Consider the following 20,230-nt stretch of genomic DNA (forward strand, 5'->3'; position numbering starts at 1 on the left):
ACACATACACACACACACACAAACACACACACACACACACACACACACACACACACACACACACACACACACACACACACACACACACACATAATCCCACCTACCTAACTACCTACCTAAAAAATGGGAGGGCTAGACTTTCTCCTAAACGTCTCCTAAACATCTCAGAGACGTTTCCTAGACATCTCCTAGACTAACCTAGATGTCTCAGAGGGAATGATGACCAGAAAGACAGAGAATGAGAGAGAGAGAGGGAGAGAGAGAGAGAGAGAGAGAGAGAGAGAGAGAGAGAGAGAGAGAGAGAGAGAGAGAGAGAGAGGGAGATCGAGAGAGAGGGAGAATCCCTTTAGTGTGGCCCGTTCCCTGGGACGTTGGAACTACAGACACATGTTGATTTAAAACAATGTGTGCAAGCAGATTGGAAAGCACATGTCAGACCAAGATGACACGTGGTCACGTATCAAACTGGACCGCGTTGAGTGCATGGAAATATGCGCTCAACCTTCAAAACGGTGACTAGAAATATGCAGTCAGACCCCTACGGCATAAGCCATCGCCATGACATAATCGCTGATGGACAGGTGGACCCATCAGGTGGACACTTCTATCAGACACCAAATCAAACACAGAGGAGGACCAGTGAAAGGCAGCAACGAAGACGAGGAGGAGGAGGAGGAGGAGGAGGAGTGGGGAGGCCTGATGAAGAGCTGATGGTGAAGCAGAAGAACCCATGCAGAAGGAAGGAAAGTCTAGTATTTCTCCAAGAAGGTCATCTGGATAGAGTGCAGGGGGTACTAGGAGCAGAGAATAAAGACAATCCCAGTGTGTCCGTGGGATCCAACCACCGCACACTGCACACCACACACCAGATGTTCTCACACCAGACGTGGTAGTCCTTTCATTAAGGATCAACACTGCTGCTGTGCTCAGAGGGTTCTCAGGGTCCTGTCAGGTTGTAGACCCATAGTTTGAGAACCATTGGTGCCTTATGGCAGGGTAGGAGCATAAAGAGAACCTCATGAGGAGGAGAAGCTTAAAGAGAACCTCATGGCGGGTGAGGAGGGTGAGGAGGGGGAGGAGGGTGAGGAGCATAACGAGAAGCACGGTTGGTGGAGAGCTCGTGGTTGTAAGTTCAGTCCTGGAAAATTGGTTGCCATGGGCCTTCTTGGCTCTGAGTCAAGTCAGAATTAGTTTCTTCTCGTCCTTCATTACTGTTACAGTCTCCAAGGGCTTTACATGCCCTGTCATGTACAACACCTCCTCGTCCTAAAGGACTGTTACACTTCAGAATAAGGGAAGTGTCAATGAACGTTACAGTCATTAAGACCAGTGGCGTTTCTGTGGCGCCCGGGAAATCAGATCGAAATAAATCAGGCCCTTCTTTCTAGTTGGACTAATTGAACACAATGATGGCATTGTGGAGATTTTGGCGAGTTGCAAATCTTTGTGCCGAAAAATAAGTTTGAGGTATGCTTGCTTCAGTTTGTTTTCACCACAATCACTTCATTTTGTTCTAACCAATCTGCAAAACCTATTTTCTGTATAAAGTATGCTGACGCTTCTCCGTCTCAAGGACCAGGAAGAACTCCCCAGCACAGGGAGATGAGGCCTGATGGCAGACATCACAGGTGCTGCATGGGCAGAATTACAATGGTACCATCACGTATGAATCAACTCATTCAGGGATAGGGTTTTATGGGACTGATTTTATTCTTAACTACAGTTGTGACGGGTAGTTCTGAATACAATGAATTTGGTGGACACCAAAGAAATGGTCACCATGGTTACACAGTGGGAGTCTTACACACTGGACTTAAACATGTGGATCAACCCTGATGAAGGGTGTCTTCATTAAGAGAGAGAAAAAGCTACTTAAGATACAATATACAGACGATATTGTACGTGGGTATCTGAGATTCTAATCTCATCCAATTCATCTCTTCAAATCCATAAGAAATCTGACAAAGGTTCAAAAGCTCACATAACAATGAACAGACGTATACACTGGCTTCATTTGTCCAAAAATGTACACACATCTAGACCCCCCCCCCCCCAACACACACACACACACACACACACCCACATGCACGCACTCACACACACACACACACACACACACACACACACACACACACACACACACACACAAAGAGTTGTTGGCAGCTCCCCTGGTGAAGTGCATCATGGGAAATGTATGTGCTTGAAACGGTTCTATAAATTAGTATAGAGTGAGAAAAATCAGGACACTGCCCTTCAGAGATGATGATGATGATTATGTGAATGAGGATGATGATGACGACGCTGAGTCATGATTAAGAAGAAGAGGAAGGAGGAAGAGTAGGTGTTAGAAGAAGGAAGAGGAGGAGGATAGGGGAGGAGGTGTGATATGAATCAAGCAGAAGTATTACACCTATTCAGACCATTTTATCCTCAGCAGCTCAAGGTGTTCAGATCAACCTGGTCTCAAAGGAATCCGTGAAATGACCACAGACACTTCTGTGGAATCCTTACGGAAACACGCCAATTTCTGTGATATGCCCACGAATTTTGCTAAAATGCAAGTTAATGACACTCATATTCCGTGGCACACACACAGATCCCCGTTTCAACGAACGAGTCAACCCGGTCTCACAGTGATGTGCCTATACCTGTGTACGCCACCGGGGGGCTCTACAGTTCGCTCTGCACCGGAATGTATCGTTCATACTTTGGCTGTTATGCTGTGAGATGGTTTTCAGTAAAGACCCTAACTGAGATCAAAGTGTGCATGCATTATTGCCCTCGGGTTACCACACTTATGGTGACGAGGATTAAAACATAGATGACTGCGTAACGTGTAGTGTAATATTGTGAGTTTGGACCGGTGCTTGACGACATGCTACTGGGCAGGTTAGTCTGTGGTATCAACAATGACAGCATTCAGCGCCGATTGCTAGGTGAAGTCACGCTAACTTTCAAGAAAGCGCTGAAGATTGCTCATGCAATGGAAACGGCAGCTATCAACTCTAAAGACATTCAAGCAGATAACGCCAGTGTGCCACAGTGCGCCGTTCACCGTCTGTTTAGAGATGGCGGGAGAGGCAAGCCGATGAAGTCAGTTGAGTGTTACCGGTGTGGGGGAGCGCATCTTGCTAATGACTGTGGTTTTAAAGAGGCCGCTTGTCATAACTGCCAGAAAAAGGGGCACATAGCCAAGAAGTGCAGAGGTGCTAAAAAGCCATGGAAAAAGGAGTGGGAAGAGTCAAAAGTCCAAATGAAAACGCATCATTTGCAAGGCGAAGGACCAGAGGAGCAGTGTTCATTCAACAGGTTTAATATTGACCTCAGTGAACCCAGGGCAGCCCTGATCTGCGCAACACTGCAAATAAATGGAAAAGAGGTGACAATGGAGGTGGACACGGGTGCCTCAGTTTTGGTGATAAGTCATACCACCTACTGCAGGTTGTGGTGCTCTGGAAAAGCGCCTGCTTTAAGAAAGACTGACATCAGACTGAGACAATACACCGGTGAGTGCATCCCTCTACTTGGAGCTATAGTAGTAGACGTGATGTAGCAAGGCCAGTCGGCTAAAGTGAAGCTGATAGTGGTAGACGGGGAGGACCTAGTCTAATTGGACGGGACCTCCTAAAGAAAATCTGCCTCAATTGGGGGGATATCATGCACATGAGAGTGGTTGGAGACATCCTATCAAAGTATGCAGATGTTTTTAAGGATGAGCTTGGCACCCTTCGCGGCACAACAGTGAAGTTGACCGTGGACCCCAACGCAAAGCGGCGTTTTTGTAAACCACGCACAGTGCCATACGCTATGAAGGCTAAGATGGAAGCGGAGTTGGATAGGCTGCAGCGGTCAGGTGTTATTGAACCTGTGGAGTTCTCTGACTGGGCAGCCCTGATTGTGCCTGTGCTGAAAGAGGATGGTGAGGTGCGGGTATGTGGTGATTACAAAACGACAATTAACCAAGCCTCACAACTTGACCCTTATCCCCTGCCACGAGTTGAGGATTTGTTCGCCACACTGGCAGGAGGACAAACGTTTACAAAACTGGACATGAGTCACGCGTACCAACAGCTGCTGCTGGACGAGGACTCTAAACAATATGTGACCATCAACACCCACAAGGGACTGTTCAAGTACAACCGCCTGGTTTTTGGCGTCGCGTCCAGCCCAGCCATGTTTCAACCCACCATGGACAACCTCCTGCAGAACACTCCCCATGTTGCTGGCTACCTAGACGACATTTTGGTGAAAGGTAAAACAGAAGAGGAGCATCTGCAAAACCTCGACCAGGTGCTAAAGAGAATGAAGGAGGCCAGGCTGTGTTTAAAGCGCAGTAAATGCGTTTTCCAGGCTCCAAGTGTCACCTACCTGGGTCACAGGATTTCAGCTCAGGGTCTTTCCCCCATGACAGAGAAGGTGAGGGCGATAAAGGAGGCTCCTAGTCCAAAGAATGTGGCAGAACTCAGGTCATTATTGGGCTTAGTGAACTATTATTGGAAGTTCTTGCCCGAACTCTCCACTGTGCTCGCGCCCCTCTATCAGCTGCTGTACAAAGACTGTTCCTGGAATTGGCAGCAAGCTCAAGAGACAGCTTTCCAGCAGGTAAAATATCTGTTTCACTCAGCAACACTACTCATGCACTTTGAATCAGACAAGGGTCACAGATAATGGAAGTGCTGCATGAAGCTCACCCCAGGGTGTCAAGTATGAAGAGCCTCGCCAGGTCGTTTGTGTGGTGGCCTAGGATGGACGGTGCTTTGGAAGAAAAGGTAAAAGCATGTTCACAGTGTCAAAGTAACCAGAAGATGCCCGCACCTGCGCCTCTCCACCCATGGAAGTGGCCGGCCCGTCCGTGGTCAAGTCTCCACCTGGATTTTGCTGGTACGTTTATGGGTCACATGTTCCTAGTGCTGGTGGACGCTCATTCAAAGTGGATGGAAGCACACATCATGTCAAATATCAAAGCCCCAGTTACCACTGACACACTCAGAAGCATCTTTGCCACCCACGGGCTACCAGATACGGTTGTCAGATACAGTGAAGTTTTCAAAGAGTTTGGGGAGAAAAATGGAATCTGACATATCCGGTCTGCACCGTACCACCCTGCTTCCAACGGCTTAGCAGAACGTGCTGTTGAGACACTGAAAGATGGACTGCGGAAAATGGCAGGGCACACGCTGGAGACTAAGCTTGCACGTTTCTTATTCCAGTATCGGATTACTCCACACACAAACACTGGTTTGCCTCCAGCAGAGATGTTGCTAGGGAGAAAGCCCAAATCTCATCTGGACCTCCTTTGCCCGGATGTGGGGGCAAAAGTTTCCCGACCACAGGAGAACCAAAAAGTGAGACGGGACCAACATGCAAGAGAGCGGCATTTACCGCTAGCAGGGGGACTGTGTGTATGTCAAGAACTTTGCCATACAGTGTGTTGTGCCATACAAGTTGTTGTTGTTGCCTGATGTGAGAAAGAAAAATGTTGTGCAATACCGGATGTTGTGGATTGCCTGTTGCTAAAATTGTGAAGATGGAATGTAAATTTAAGTTGGTTTAGTGCAATATTATATCTGTACTTATATAAAGGGACACATATGCAAAGTCAGTTTGTTTGCTTAACCCTATTATAAGTGTTGACTTAAAGGGGAAGAAGTGTTTGTGTTATTAGTGTTGCACTCATTTATATCCGGCACCCCGGAACCTTAGTGCCTATACCTGTGTATGCCTACAGTTCGGCTCTACAGTTCGCTCTGCAGCGGAATGTATCGTTCATACTTTGGCTGTTATGCTGTGAGATGGTTTTCAGTAAAGACCCTAACTGAGTTCAAAGTGTGCGTGCTTTATTGCCCTCGGGTTACCACATAGACCATGTAGCTATTGTCGTTATAACAAGATCTGTATCTGACCATTGACAATCCACTTCCACCAATCCAATCAACGAAGAGGGTTGTAACCAATGGCGGTTCTACACGGGGGCCCACGGGGGCCCGTGCCCCTGTGGACATGTCCCTGGCCCCCCCTGTGGCCCCACCGTGCTGACCAAATAAAACAATTATGAATTGATTATGATTTTACACGCGAGTGCCAAAAGCGGAACTAATGCGACGTAACGTTCTACACGGGTAAATTAGAGCGGCGCACCCAAACGGCGCACCCAAACATTGTTGCTTCACGTTCTACACGGGTAAATTAGAGCGGCGCACCCAAACGGCGCACCCAAACACTGTGTTGCTGCTGCTCGGTGAATGCGAGCTCAGCAAATACTCCTGGAGAAAGAAAGGAGCTATGATTTCTCCTGTTGCAAAAGTCGAAGGTAAGCAAAACGATTTAATCTTTTATGTGACTTGTTGTTCTTGTTGATCTTCCCGTGTTAAGTAGGGAGAGATGGTTATGCAACGAAGTGTAATGCATGCCCCTACGATTTTTTCTTCTAATAGCAGCTATCATGAAACGAGGAAAGAATATAGCATCCTTTTTTGCCCCAGTAAACAAAAAAGTGAAAGAAACAGCAGTGAGAGAAACAAGTCAAGGTATTGAGAGAGCTGAGGAGCAGGAAGAGGGAGAGTCGGAGGAGGTTGGAGAGAGGGCATGTGATGAACGTGAGGGCTCTGACACAGAAAGGGAAATTTCAGAGAGTGAGAAGGATGAAGAAGAGGGTGAGGAGGAAGAAAACATACAGAGACAGAGAGAGAAACAGCCAGAGGTACAGCAAGTAAATCCATGTGGATCAAGTACTGCAGGTTTGTGATGAAGGTTATTTCTGTTTGCAAAGTAGTGCAATTACAATTTCATTGTAGGTCTACTGTGTATCCTTAAAATTATGCTTTCTGCTGTAAATTCAATTTGTGCCAATATGGCACAAACTTGAACTACATGCAGATATACATGCGTAAGTAAATAAATGTTGTAGTTGTGCTTTATGTTTACTGTACATCTTTCTACAGATATCAGCAAGTCCAAGAATGATGCACCAGTACAGCCGAACTTGAATATATTCCCAACCACTTTGATGGGGGACAGAAGACGGTGCTTCAGGCAAAACTGGTATACTCTTCATCCATGGCTTGAGTATTCTGTCATAATGGACTCTACATATTGCTATGCATGTAGACATTTTAGCACACCAAAGGCCCCTGACACTGTTTTTGTTTCAACCCCTGGGTTTAGAAACTGGAAAAATGCAACTATGAGAAAGGCAGGGTTTTCAGTTCATGCAAAGTCTGAGCGACACAAGTGTGCGATGATAGCATGGCGGGATTATCAAAGTGCTGTTAAAAATGATGCAACACTAGCAGATATCCTTAACAAAGAACACACTAAACAAGTACAAGAAAATCGGGCATACATTAAAACAATTGGGGAAGTGCTGTTACTTACAGCTACACAAAACATAGCACAAAGAGGGCATGATGAATCTGAAGAGTCCAATAACAAAGGAAACTTTAGGGAAATTCTTAGCACAGTTGCTAACCACGACCCACTTGTTAAGAGAAGATTAACTTCTATTAACAATGCAAAGTACACAAGCAAGATCATCCAGAATGAGGTTTTGGGTTGTTTGGCAGAAATGGTTCGTTCTGAAATCATAGAAGAAGTGAAGAACAGTGAGGTTTTCAGCATCATGGCAGATGAAACAAAGGATGTTTCAAAAAGTGAACAGATTTCTTTCACACTCAGGTACTATTACAATGGGGCCATTAAGGAGAGTTTTCTCCATTTTGAATCTGCAGAGAGGTTAGATGCAGCAAGCCTAACTGGAAAAATAGTGAACTTACTGGAAAGTTACGGCCTGAACTACAAAAATAACCTTGTAGGCCAAGCATACAATGGCGCTGCCGTTATGAGCGGTAAACATTCAGGGGTTCAGGCAAGGATCAAAGAACAGGCTAAATTTGCCTTCTACATTCATTGTAGTGCACACTGTCTCAATTTAGTGTTAGTTGATGTAGTCAAAAATGTCCCAGAAACAGAGGAGTTTTTTTCTTTGTTACAGAGCCTTTATATTTTTACCTCTGGCTCATATGTGCACCCAAAATGGCTGTCTCTCCAAAAAGAAATGTATGGCAAAACAAGAGAGTTGCAACGTTTAAGCGACACACGTTGGGCATGCCGATTTCTAGCACTACGCAACATAATTGACACTCTACCTGCCCTTAAACGACTACTGCAACAGATTGCTCAAGAACGCCACGGTGAAAGAACTGTTGAGGCCCGAGGTCTTCTGCCTCAAATTGACTACAATTTGTTGTGCACCTTGTCACTCTTAGTAAGTTGTTTGGGGAGACAAAACTACTGTCTGACATGTTACAGTCACAAACTGTTGATCTGGCTAGAGCTGTTGACTTGGTAAATGCTTTAGTCCAGACATTGAAAGACCACAGGCAGGAGTCTTTCTTTGATAAGTTGTGGGATGAAGCATTGACTATTTGTGAGCACTGTGATTCTGCACCATCAGTGGCAAAACGTCAGACAATGCTGAGCACTAGGCTCAGTGGCTACTGCACACTAAGCACTGTTGGTCAGAGGGAGGTAGAACGTGACAAAGCTATGTTTTGCACATCATTTTTCTATCCTGTAATTGACAGCATGCTCAAGGAGTTGAACAGACGTTTCTCCAATACCAACTGTGAGCTCATGACAAGCATACAGTCTCTCAACCCCCAGAGTGATGCCTTTTTAAAGGAGACAAATGTTTTTTCATTTGGCCGTTTGTACAATGCAGACATTGATGATTTAGGGCATGAGCTCCATCAATTTAAGAGAGTTTTGGACAGAAAAATACAGAGTGGTGAAATTACAAAGCCATGCAATACAGTTGAGCTGGTTTGTTTTATTGAGCCATACAGGGAAGTTTTCTTTGAACTCTTTAGACTGTGCAAGATTGCCGTAACCCTTCCTGTAAGCTCAGCCTCTTGCGAACGCAGTTTCTCCACACTGAAACTGATCAAAACCTTCCTGCGGTCCACCACTACTGACATGAGACTCAGTGATCTTGGTGTCCTGAGCATAGAGTCCAGAAGGGCCAAGGCTCTGGATCTGGATGCATTTGTGGACCGTTTTGCCAGACAGCACAATCGCCGTATCCTGTTGTTGTAGTGTAGTGTTTACATTAATAGGTAATGTCACATTTTTATACCCTTTGTTGTACCCTGGAGGTTTGTTCACATTGAATTGAAACACTGTATTTGTACCCTGTACTGTATTTTTCATTTTTCTACGGCCCTACCTCCTTTAGCTTCAGGATTTAGGGCATGAGCTCCATAAATTGAGTGGTTAAGTTAAAAAGCCATGCAGTACAGTTGAGCTGGTTTGTTTTATTGGGCCCTAAGGGAAGTTTTCTTTGTATTTTACTGATTTGAAAATAAAATAAATAAATCTTTAAATATCATTTTGTGCCTTTTTTTTGTGCCCCTCTGGTTGAACACCGGCCCCTCTTTGGCCCCCCTAGTAAAATTTGTCTAGAACCGCCACTGGTTGTAACACCAACTAACACGGTGATCTTTTTCAATGGGGAATGTGGTTCAGGTATAACTAGACAATATTTAAATATTTATAATATAAAAAACTAGGCCTACAGCATATCATACATTTGACATGTACATAAAGTTAGACTATTATATGTCTAAGGTTATAGGCCGAATTCGGTTAAAATGCAGATTCTGCTGGCCCACAACTAGATCGTCTCGTTGTCTTGTTATATGCTTTATAAGTTAATTATATTTAAATGATTATAACCTGTTGCCTTTATTTTCTCTGCGTTATCATTACATCCTTTCTCGTTACATCGATATAAATTATTGTTATAACGAGATCTGTATCTGACCATTGACAATCCTCTCGGAAATTCTCTGAATGAAATTCATATTGACGGTATGGCACTATATCCCTATTCTCGTCCACCCATCTTGAATTTAATAGACCATTTTTGTTGCTTCGAGGAGGTCTGGTGGTCTCCATATAAAATAAATAAGTAAATACATAAATGAACAAATATGTATGTATGCAGGTCAGACAGATCCATTAATGGTTTGAACAGAAATATGTCATAAATTAACGACACTGAAAAAATTCACAAATATATTTTATTCTACTAAAAAGATACATTTGTAAATGTAAAGGAAAACACATTTTGAATGGCAGTAATGAACTGATAAATATCAAATCAATTCTTTAATTGCACGCTCAATCATCCAGTTTTTTAGAATAAGAAGCGGTGACAAGACGCTGTGTTTCTCTTTCAAAATAAAATAAAATATTTTTCCCCCCCGGTATAATTTTTAGGTGGGACAAATGCTTCTGTCTCTATATATATATTTATTTATTATATATAAGGAGAACACCAGACCACCTCGAAGCAACAAAATAAATAAATATATATGCCTTTATATGTATAAATATGTATGTGTATATTTATATATATATATATATATATAGATAGATATACACATACATATTTATATATATTTATTTATTCCGTTATATATAATTATTTATTATTATATACGGAATCACCAGACCTCCTCGAAGCAACGAAAATGTTCTATTAAATTCAAGATGGGTGAATGGGAGAGAATAGGGATATAGTGCCATACCGTCAATATGAATTTCATTCATATATATATATATATATATATATATATATACAGTGGGGCAAAAAAGTATTTAGTCAGCCACCAATTGTGCAAGTTCTCCCACTTAAAAAGATGAGAGAGGCCTGTAATTTTCATCATAGGTATACCTCAGCTATGAGAGACAAAATGAAAAAAAAAAAAAATCTAGAAAATCACATTGTCTGATTTTTAAAGAATTTATTTGCAAATTATGGTGGAAAATAAGTATTTGGTCAATAACAAAAGGTAATCTCAATACTTTGTTACATGCCCTTTGTTGGCAATGACAGAGGTCAAACGTCTTTACAAGGTTTTCACACACTGCTGCTGGTATTTTGGCCCATTCCTCCATGCAGATCTCCTCTAGAGCAGTGATGTTTTTGGGGCTTCGCTGGGCAACACAGACTTTCAACTCCATCCAAAGATTTTCTATGGGGTTGAGATCTGGAGACTGGCTAGGCCACTCCAGGACCTTGAAATGCTTCTTACGAAGCCACTCCTTCGTTGCCCGGGCGGTGTGTTTGGGGTCATTGTCATGCTGAAAGACCCAGCCACGTTTCATCTTCAGTGCCCTTGCTGATGGAAGGAGGTTTTCACTCAAAATTTCACGATACATGGCCCCATTCATTCTTTCCGTCACACGGATCAGACCTCCTGGTCCCTTGGCAGAAAAACAGCCCCAAAGCATGATGTTTCCACCCCCATGCTTCACTGTAGGTATGGTGTTCTTTGGATGCAACTCAGCATTCTTTCTCCTCCAAACACGACGAGTTGAGTTTTTACCAAAAAGTTCTATTTTGGTTTCATCTGACCATATGAGATTCTCCCAATCCTGTTCTGGATCATCCAAATGCTCTCTAGCAAACTTCAAACGGGCCCGGACATGCACTTGCTTTAGCAGGGGGACACGTCTGGCACTGCAGGATTTGAGTCCCTGGCGGCGTAGTGTGTTAGTGATGGTAGCCTTTGTTACTTTGGTCCCAGCTCTCTGGAGGTCATTCACTAGGTCCCCCCGTGTGGTTCTGGGATTTTTGTTCACCGTTCTTGTGATCATTTTGACCCCACAGGGTGAGATCTTGCATGGAGCCCCAGATCGAGGGAGATTATCAGTGGTCTTGTATGTATTCCATTTCCTAATAATTGCTCCCACAGTTGAATTCTTCACACCAAGCTGCTTACCTATTGCAGATTCAGACTTCCCAGCCTGGTGCAGGTCTACAATTGTGTTTCTGGTGTCCTTTGACAGCTCTTTGGTCTTGGCCATAGTGGAGTTTGGAGTGTGACTGTTTGAGGTTGTGGACAGGTGTCTTTTATACTGATAAGGAGTTCAAACAGGTGCCATTAATACAGGTAACGAGTGGAGGACAGAGGAGCCTCTTAAAGAAGAAGTTACAGGTCTGTGACAGCCAGAAATCTTGCTGGTTTGTAGGTGACCAAATACTTATTTTCCACCATAATTTGCAAATAAATTCTTAAAAAATCAGACAATGTGATTTTCTGGATTTTTTTTTTTTCATTTTGTCTCTCATAGCTGAAGTTTACCTATGATGAAAATTACAGGCCTCTCTCGTCCTTTTAAGTGGGAGAACTTGCACAATTGGTGGCTGACTAAATACTTTTTTGCCCCACTGTATATATATATATATATATATATATATATATATATATATATATCGTTATTGAGACGGGGATCTGTGTGAGTGCCACGGAATATGAGTGTCATTAACTTGCATTGGAGCAGATTCCGTGGGCATATCACGGACAATTTAAGTGATTCCGTGAGGCCACCACAGATTTTGAGTTAAGCGTCCGTGGTCATTTCACGGATTCCTGTGAGACCAGGTTGGTTCAGATCCATGTTCTGAGGAGCAGGTAGGAGTCAGGCGACTAGCTCCAGGATACTACATGCGGGTGGCATGTGGCTTTGGAGTTGGAGCGGGTTGACTGGTAACCGGCCACCATCTTTGTATTTGAGCTACTCTTAATATTTAGATCTTTTTTGGTTACGTATGCTGCTGCTGCTGCTACAAGTGAATGAATCAAGCACTGATCTGAACTTCATACCAACACTGATTGATTCCACAATGCCTCCTGGAGGCGGTCAACGTTTTCATGAATCCCTCTTTTTGTTTTCGTGAGTCTTGTTGTAGTAACCATTATACATGTAGCCAGATTTAATCAATACTGGAACCAAACGATTTACAACTTGGGGACTTTTCTGTAACTATCTTCTGTTGGCTGGAAAACCCTCAGCACACTAAACTATTAGCAGACCAGCGTCACCCTCCTGTCAGAAGAAACACAAGAGACTCACTTCAAACCTCGGCTGCCCTGCCGATCTAGGAGGACGAGTCTTACCAAAACTGTTACAAATACTGTAACATTACTAACAAAACAAACAGTGATTCTGAGCATTTTTGTAAAACATTACAGACTATGACGAGTGTCTGAACAAAGACCAACACTCTATACAACACACCAAAGCCGCCGCTAGAGCAACTTATAGCACACCAACTACAACGCAACAACACGTGACGTAATAATGCTAAACAACATTTTTTACAAGCTACACAAATTTGCTTAATTGTAATCATGAGATAATCACAGCAAATGTGAGACGTGCATTACGTTACAAAACAAAGACAGATCATATTGAAATGCTTTTGTGATTTGATCACGCTTTCTGTTTGCCAAGATTGATAATCCCTTGATGTGTCACCATACCCCATCTACTCTCCCCCCACTCTCTCCCTCTCTAATTGTCTATTCTCTCTCCACCCCTTCTCTCTCTCTCTCCCCTCCCTCTGTTCATCTCCATCTGTCCATATCTCTCTGTTTCCCTCTTTTTCTCTCTCACACACACACACATGCACACATACACACACACACACACATGCACACATGCACGCACGCACACACACACACACACACACACACACACACACACACACACACACACACTACACACATGCATGAATATACAGTATATTTACATATGTGCATGCGGCCAATTGTCACATCTATATACAATAGCATGTCACAACATTAAATCCCTCTCTTGGGACAAAGAGAGTCAGCAGAGCCAGAGGCATTTCTGGATAGACCTTACGGCTGCCAACTTTATCAAAAACAGGGGAGCCGACAACAGAGCTGTATGTGTGTGCTGTGTACACATGATAGAAAAGTGACACTGACCAACACCCTAACAACTGTTTGCCTGGACAGCTTAGAAACACATTCTATTCCTCGTGTTGACGCTGCATGACTACATAGACAATAAACATCAGAACACACACAGGACTGGTACAAAATGTCGCACACAACACGTCCTAACCTGTTCAACAGTGTCTTGTTTGACAATGTTAAATTAATCTCAACTTCAAAATTAAAATTAATGAATTGAATGACCACACAGAACAGGACTGGTGGGAAGTTGTTTGCTCCACATTATTTGAATCAGCTTTTACTCAAACCTATTCTACATTTCACCTTTATTAACATTTATAGGTTTTTATTTGACAGTAAAATCTAATCACCAAAGCCTCATGACCCCTGATATCCTGTTTATGATACACATCTGTAAATATTACCATTGATTCGTTCTGAATGCTGGTCGGCGTAATGCAAACAGAAGAGCCGATTTTAAGTACATATTTAATGAAACAATGGTTGTCTAGTCTACAGTTACCCATGATATCTCCTCATAAAGACCCTATCAATGTCTGTATCTTTAAGGTTGAAAGACTGTGCACCATTGTACACACACTGAGGTCACAGAGTGTACATCGATATAAAGTTTGAATTTTACCATCTCTATTTTACTACTACAAATTATAGAACTTAAGAAAGTAGGATACGTTGATATATACATTCTACAAATAACAATTACCTCTTGTGTTCCGACCCTTAAACCTCCTATGCACTCGGTTTTTACTTTCATAAGAAACTTGCTGGTGCCGAATATATAATTTTTTTTATATATAGCACCTTTAAAAACAATTGTTTACAAGGTGCTTTGACATAAGATAATTGGGAAGACATTTAGGAAGAGAAGAAAAAGAAATAAAAGAATAAAAAGTCGACGTCACGTAAAAGCAAGTCTATAAAAATGAGTTTTAAGAAGTGATTTAAAAGAGTTTACTGATTCAGCAAGCCTTATCTCCACGGGCAGGTCGTTCCAAAGCTGAGGCCCTTGATGGAGAGGGCCCGATCACCTCTAGTCTTGAGCCTCGACCTTGGAACAGTAAGTAGGGCCCCGCCCGCGGATCTAAGGCTGCGAACAGGCTCGTACGGCGTCAGCATGTCTGTTATATACTCGGGGGCTAGATCATGACGAGCCTTAAAAGTGATCAATAAAATCTTAAAATCGATTCTAAAACAGAGAGGGAGCCAGTGCAAAGAAGCGAAGACAGGAGTTATGTGACGTTGTCTGTTAAAACCAGTGAGAAGTCTAGCTGCTGAATTTTGAACCAACTGGAGGTGGGAGAATGATTTATGGTTAATGCCGGTTCTGATATGGAGAAAACATGACTGTACAACTTTGTTAATGTGAGGGATGAAAGTGAAGTCTGAATCTAAAACGACACCAAGTTTCTGGCAGTGGGCTTGATATTGCTGGATAATGGACCGAGGCTGATGGGACTGGTGATGGTGGTAGGCGGGTTAAACAGTATTATTTCAGATTTGGAGTTGTTAAGTTGTAGGAGGTTATGACCCATCCAGAGGTTGACGCCTTTAAGGCAGTCTTAAACAGCAGCCAGACTTCTCTGATCGTTGGGTCTCAGTGGGAGGTATATCTGTGTGTCGTCAGCATAGCAGTGAAAAGAAACATTGTGCCGCTGGATAATTTGGCCGAGTGGGAGCATATATATTGAAAATAAAATAGGAACTAAAATTGAACCCTGCGGTACACCATAGGCTATTTGGGTTGTAGATGAAGAGTGGTTGCCGATGGTGACCGCACAGGTTCTGTCAAAAAGATAAGAAGTAAACCAACCAAGTGCAGTGTCCCTGATACCAACAAAGGATTTAAGACAATTTATTAAAATTGTGTGATCTATAGTGTCAAAAGCGGCACTTAGGTCTAAAATAATTAAAATTGCACTCTCTCCTCTGCCCTTAGTTAAAAGCAGGTCATTGATAACTTTGAGGAGGGCAGTTTCAGTGCTGTGCAAAGCTCTAAAACCGGACTGAAAATTTTCAAACAAGTTATATTGTGCCATAAAAGATAAAAGTTGGGAGGAAACAACTTTTTCTAAAACTTTTGATAAAAATGGAAGTTTAGAAGTAGGTCTAAAATTATTAAAATCAGAGGGGTCTAGGTTGGGTTTCTTTAAAAGAGGTTGGTCTGCAGCATGCTTAAAAGCAGATGGAAAAACACCATGGATTAAAGAACTATTAAAATAGATAAAAGGCTGGGTTCAACTGTGTTTAAAACCACTTTAAGAAACTTGGTGGGAATAGAATCAAGGCGGCAAGTGGTTGGTTCCATGTCTGTTAAGATTTCGGATAAAAAGGACAGTGAGACAGGTTGGAAATGGGTAAAATATATACAAATGTCTCTACTGGCAGATAAAATGCTATCTGGAGGGGTGATCTAAAAAACTGTAAAAACCTCCTCACAGGTCTCTTGTGTAGCATCATTATAATAAGAGGTAAAAGAGGAGGTGACTGAATCTAAAACCTTTAATAAAACTCTGGGGTTCGAACGTTTTTTTAAAATCAGGTTAGAAAAATAGGAATTTTTTGCTTCTTTTACTGCTGATTGAAATTTTTTCATTGAGTCTTTCCAAATGTAAAAAAACACTTGGAGGCCGGTCTTTTTCCATTTACGTTCATAAAATCTACACTCTCTCTTAATCTCGTGGGTTAGATTGTTGACATAATAAATAACAATTATTAGTGATCAATAAATGCCTCGCTTGAATAATTTTCTCCTAATTTAAGAATGAGTTTGGAATCTTCTGCAATTAACTGAATTGAATGACACGCCTGCATGCAGACACACATCATTTCCACCACACACACACACACACACACACACACACACACACACACACACACACACACACACACACACACACACACACAAACTTAGCCACATGCTAAGCATGTCATCAGATGCTGCTACAATTATATACAGTAATGTGTTTAAGCACAAGAGGAAAAATGACTTGCACACTCACTTGTGTGTGAGTCTTGAGTAGGTCAGTACCCACACTCACCTACCATGTTACACAACCTGTGTCAGGAGCCCACCTGGGGCCGTCTGATTTTCATATGGGGTCACAGGAAGTTTGCTGACTTATAACCAATAGATATGTCATGGTATAATTTAGATTAAACTATTTTTAAGAGTTTGAAAGGTCTTGTAAAGTCCCAAGCTTTAACACTGCTTACACATTTGCAAATGTAAGTTGTGGTCAGAAGAAAAACAAAACAAAACAGCGCGCTCCTGTGTGTGTAATGTGTACACGCGGTAGGTAACCTAACACCGACCAATGACCCTATTGGTGGGTTTGGAACCAAAGCGATGTATACTCACACTCACATCAGTCAATGAGATATCAGTGGTAAGATCAGTATTTTTAGTCGGGACTGTAACATGTCAGTGTGACAACATTATACATTTTGCGGTCACACAGAGGCAAAAATGGATGTGAGATTGCAGGTCTGGTCCAGTGAAGCATCAACATTATTACGGTGGATGTACAACTTTGGACTTACCTCTAAGCTAAGCAAGTAAGCGCATCAAAGAGCTGTGGGATGCTGCTAATAAAGAGAAGGTAGCCCTCTGTGGATCTGAGAATCAGGCTAATGTTGGAGCGTCACTACATACATTCTAATATTAGCCGTGAGTGAAGAGTCCAGAGCTAGAGGTTAATTAGAACTAGCAAAAGACTGGCCTATCGCGAGCTAAACACTAAACACACAGGGTTGTTGCACACAGGTGTGCATGCACATGCACAAACACGTACACACACACTCACAACCACACACACACACACACACACACACACACACACACACACACACACACACACACATACACACACACACACACACACACACACACACACACACACACACACACACACAACACACACACAAATACACTCAGACAATCAAACACACACGCACACACACAAAATGGTTTACAGTTCAGTTCAGACTCTAAGTGACATATACTTAGTGTTGCTTTATGTACATACTTACGCTAAGTTTGCGTAAGTGGGTGGTACAAAGGTCCGTCAAATGTGTAGTGTAGTGTAGTGTAGTGTTTGTGTGTGTGTTTGTGTGTGCGTGCATGTGTGTGCGCCAGAATGTGCCATAAACTTAAACTGAAGTGTGACAAAGACCAAAGTTGGCACCCAGCTGAATAACTCCAATAAGTAAAATAGCAGTTATGAACAGCAAATCGAGAAGGACTATTTATATGATACCATCTCCCAAAAATAAACATGTTTGTCTTTGCATCTCACACAGACAAGCAATTGCATTTCCAAGAATGAAATGCCTTAATCACATGATGACCGATTTCCTGTAAAAACACATTATTCCAATATTAATCAGAGGACAAACGAACGTCAGTTTTAAATGGTAATACGAGACTTTCACATATTTTAAATCGAACCTTAAAATGGCAAACCTGACGCAAAAAGTTCCCGGCGTCGCTCCAGTCTTAATGAGCTGAACTCCATCACAAAGAACACATCAACTAGACTCCCCCGTCTAAACATAGGCTCTATAACTCTTGTCTTCGGGACTATCGATCTCAATCGGTCTCTGTGTGTGTGTGTGTGTGTGTGTGTGTGTGTGTGTGTGTGTGTGTGTGTGTGTGTGTGTGTGTGTGTGTGTGTGTGTGTCTATGCGTGTGCGTGCGTGCGCGTTTGCGTGTGTGTGTGTGTGTGTCGGAGAAACTTCCATCACCTGTACTGCGGGGTCCAGAGACATCGGCCGTCCGCTCGCGATGCTCAGCGGCTCCCCGAGGGCTGCGCTCATGTCCCGCGCTTGTCCGAAGTGTCCTTCTGCGGCCGCCCGCTGGCCGTGCTCGGCGTGTGTGTATACGTGTGTGTAATATGAGGCGGAACGATGCACGATGTAGCCATCAAGAATATAATGCGATAATGAAGTACAGGAGAGAGAGGAGGGAGAGAGATGATAAGGGGAGGCGCTGCTTGTGTGTGTGTGTGTGTGTGTGTGTGTGTGTGTGTGTGTGTGTGTGTGTGTGTGTGTGTGTGTTTGAGTGAGAGAGGGATAAGCATGGATGTGTAATGAAAGAGAAACTAATAAAATGACTAACGGCGCCATCTCCTGGGGAGATGAACTATTGAACTGTTAACGATACAACCGTGACAATAACTAAAATATTAACGTTCTTAATTATAGGCTTACTTCTAACAACAATGATTACCTCAATAAATCTACACAATGAAATGGGATAAAATATAAATAAAATAAAAATGTAGGCAATTATGTATATCGTCAATCTCGAAATTACCCAAACAGAAAATGATCTTTTGAATCAATACTTAGTAGACACACCAATCCTGGTGGTATTGTGAATGTTTATTTGCTTATCGTACACCCTGTATACAACTGTTTAACCTTTAGCTTGTGTGTGCATGACAACAAACAACCCACACCCAGCACAGCACGTTAAATGTGAGGATGAGGGTCCTTCTGCTATGCAACCATCTCTCTATACAAAGCCTCTACAGTCCCATCACATAGTACTCTCTATACACAGCTTATACTACAGTCCCATCACATAGTACTCTATACACAGCCACTACTACAGTCCTATCACATAGTACTATCTATACACAGCCTGTACTACAGTCCCATCACATAGTACTCTCCATACACAGCCACTACTACAGTCCTATCACATAGTACTCTCTATACACAGCCTCTACTACAGTACCATCACATAGTACTCAGAATAATCACATTTGATAGACAACTGAATAAACACAACATTTTGTTCAGAACAATTTCTTTATAACACGATTATGTTATTTAGCATGGTTATGCCTAGCGGTTTGAGTAACACCAATTTTAATCCAGAGCGAGTTGAAGCTAAGGAGATAAGAGATATGCCTACTCTATTAATCTCAGATCTATTGAGCTTCATATCCAGGCCACTGTGGAAGAGGTCGGGTTAGGACGTCTGCTCAAGGCGGCCTATAGCTAAACACAGGACACCGCAGGATGGAACACCTGGCACATTGCCGCCCCCCAAGTTACACCAATTGAACCCTATTCTCTGTTGTAACCATCAGCATTACAATGTTTATGTTGACCCTAACATTCAATAGGATAACGCTGGAGGCATTGTGTCCTAAAAGTTGGTTCTATGAGTAGTATTAGGTGTTCACAGAGTATCTCTGAAAACCTCTTATTACTGTGATTATAATTATTATTTCAGCAGCATGTTAAACAGACGTTGGGTGTAGGGTTTCTTGCCTGTTGAACCTTATTTTCTGTAAGCATGCAAAGCCAAAGCGATTGAAAATAAAACTGATTAAAAGTATAAATATATATACAGTGGCAAGAAAAAGTATGTGATCCTTTTGGAATTTCATGGTTTTCTGAATAAATGTATCATAAAATTTGATCTG

This window comes from Pollachius pollachius (genome assembly GCF_949987615.1).
Source record: "Pollachius pollachius genome assembly, chromosome: 18".
NCBI lineage: Eukaryota > Metazoa > Chordata > Actinopteri > Gadiformes > Gadidae > Pollachius > Pollachius pollachius.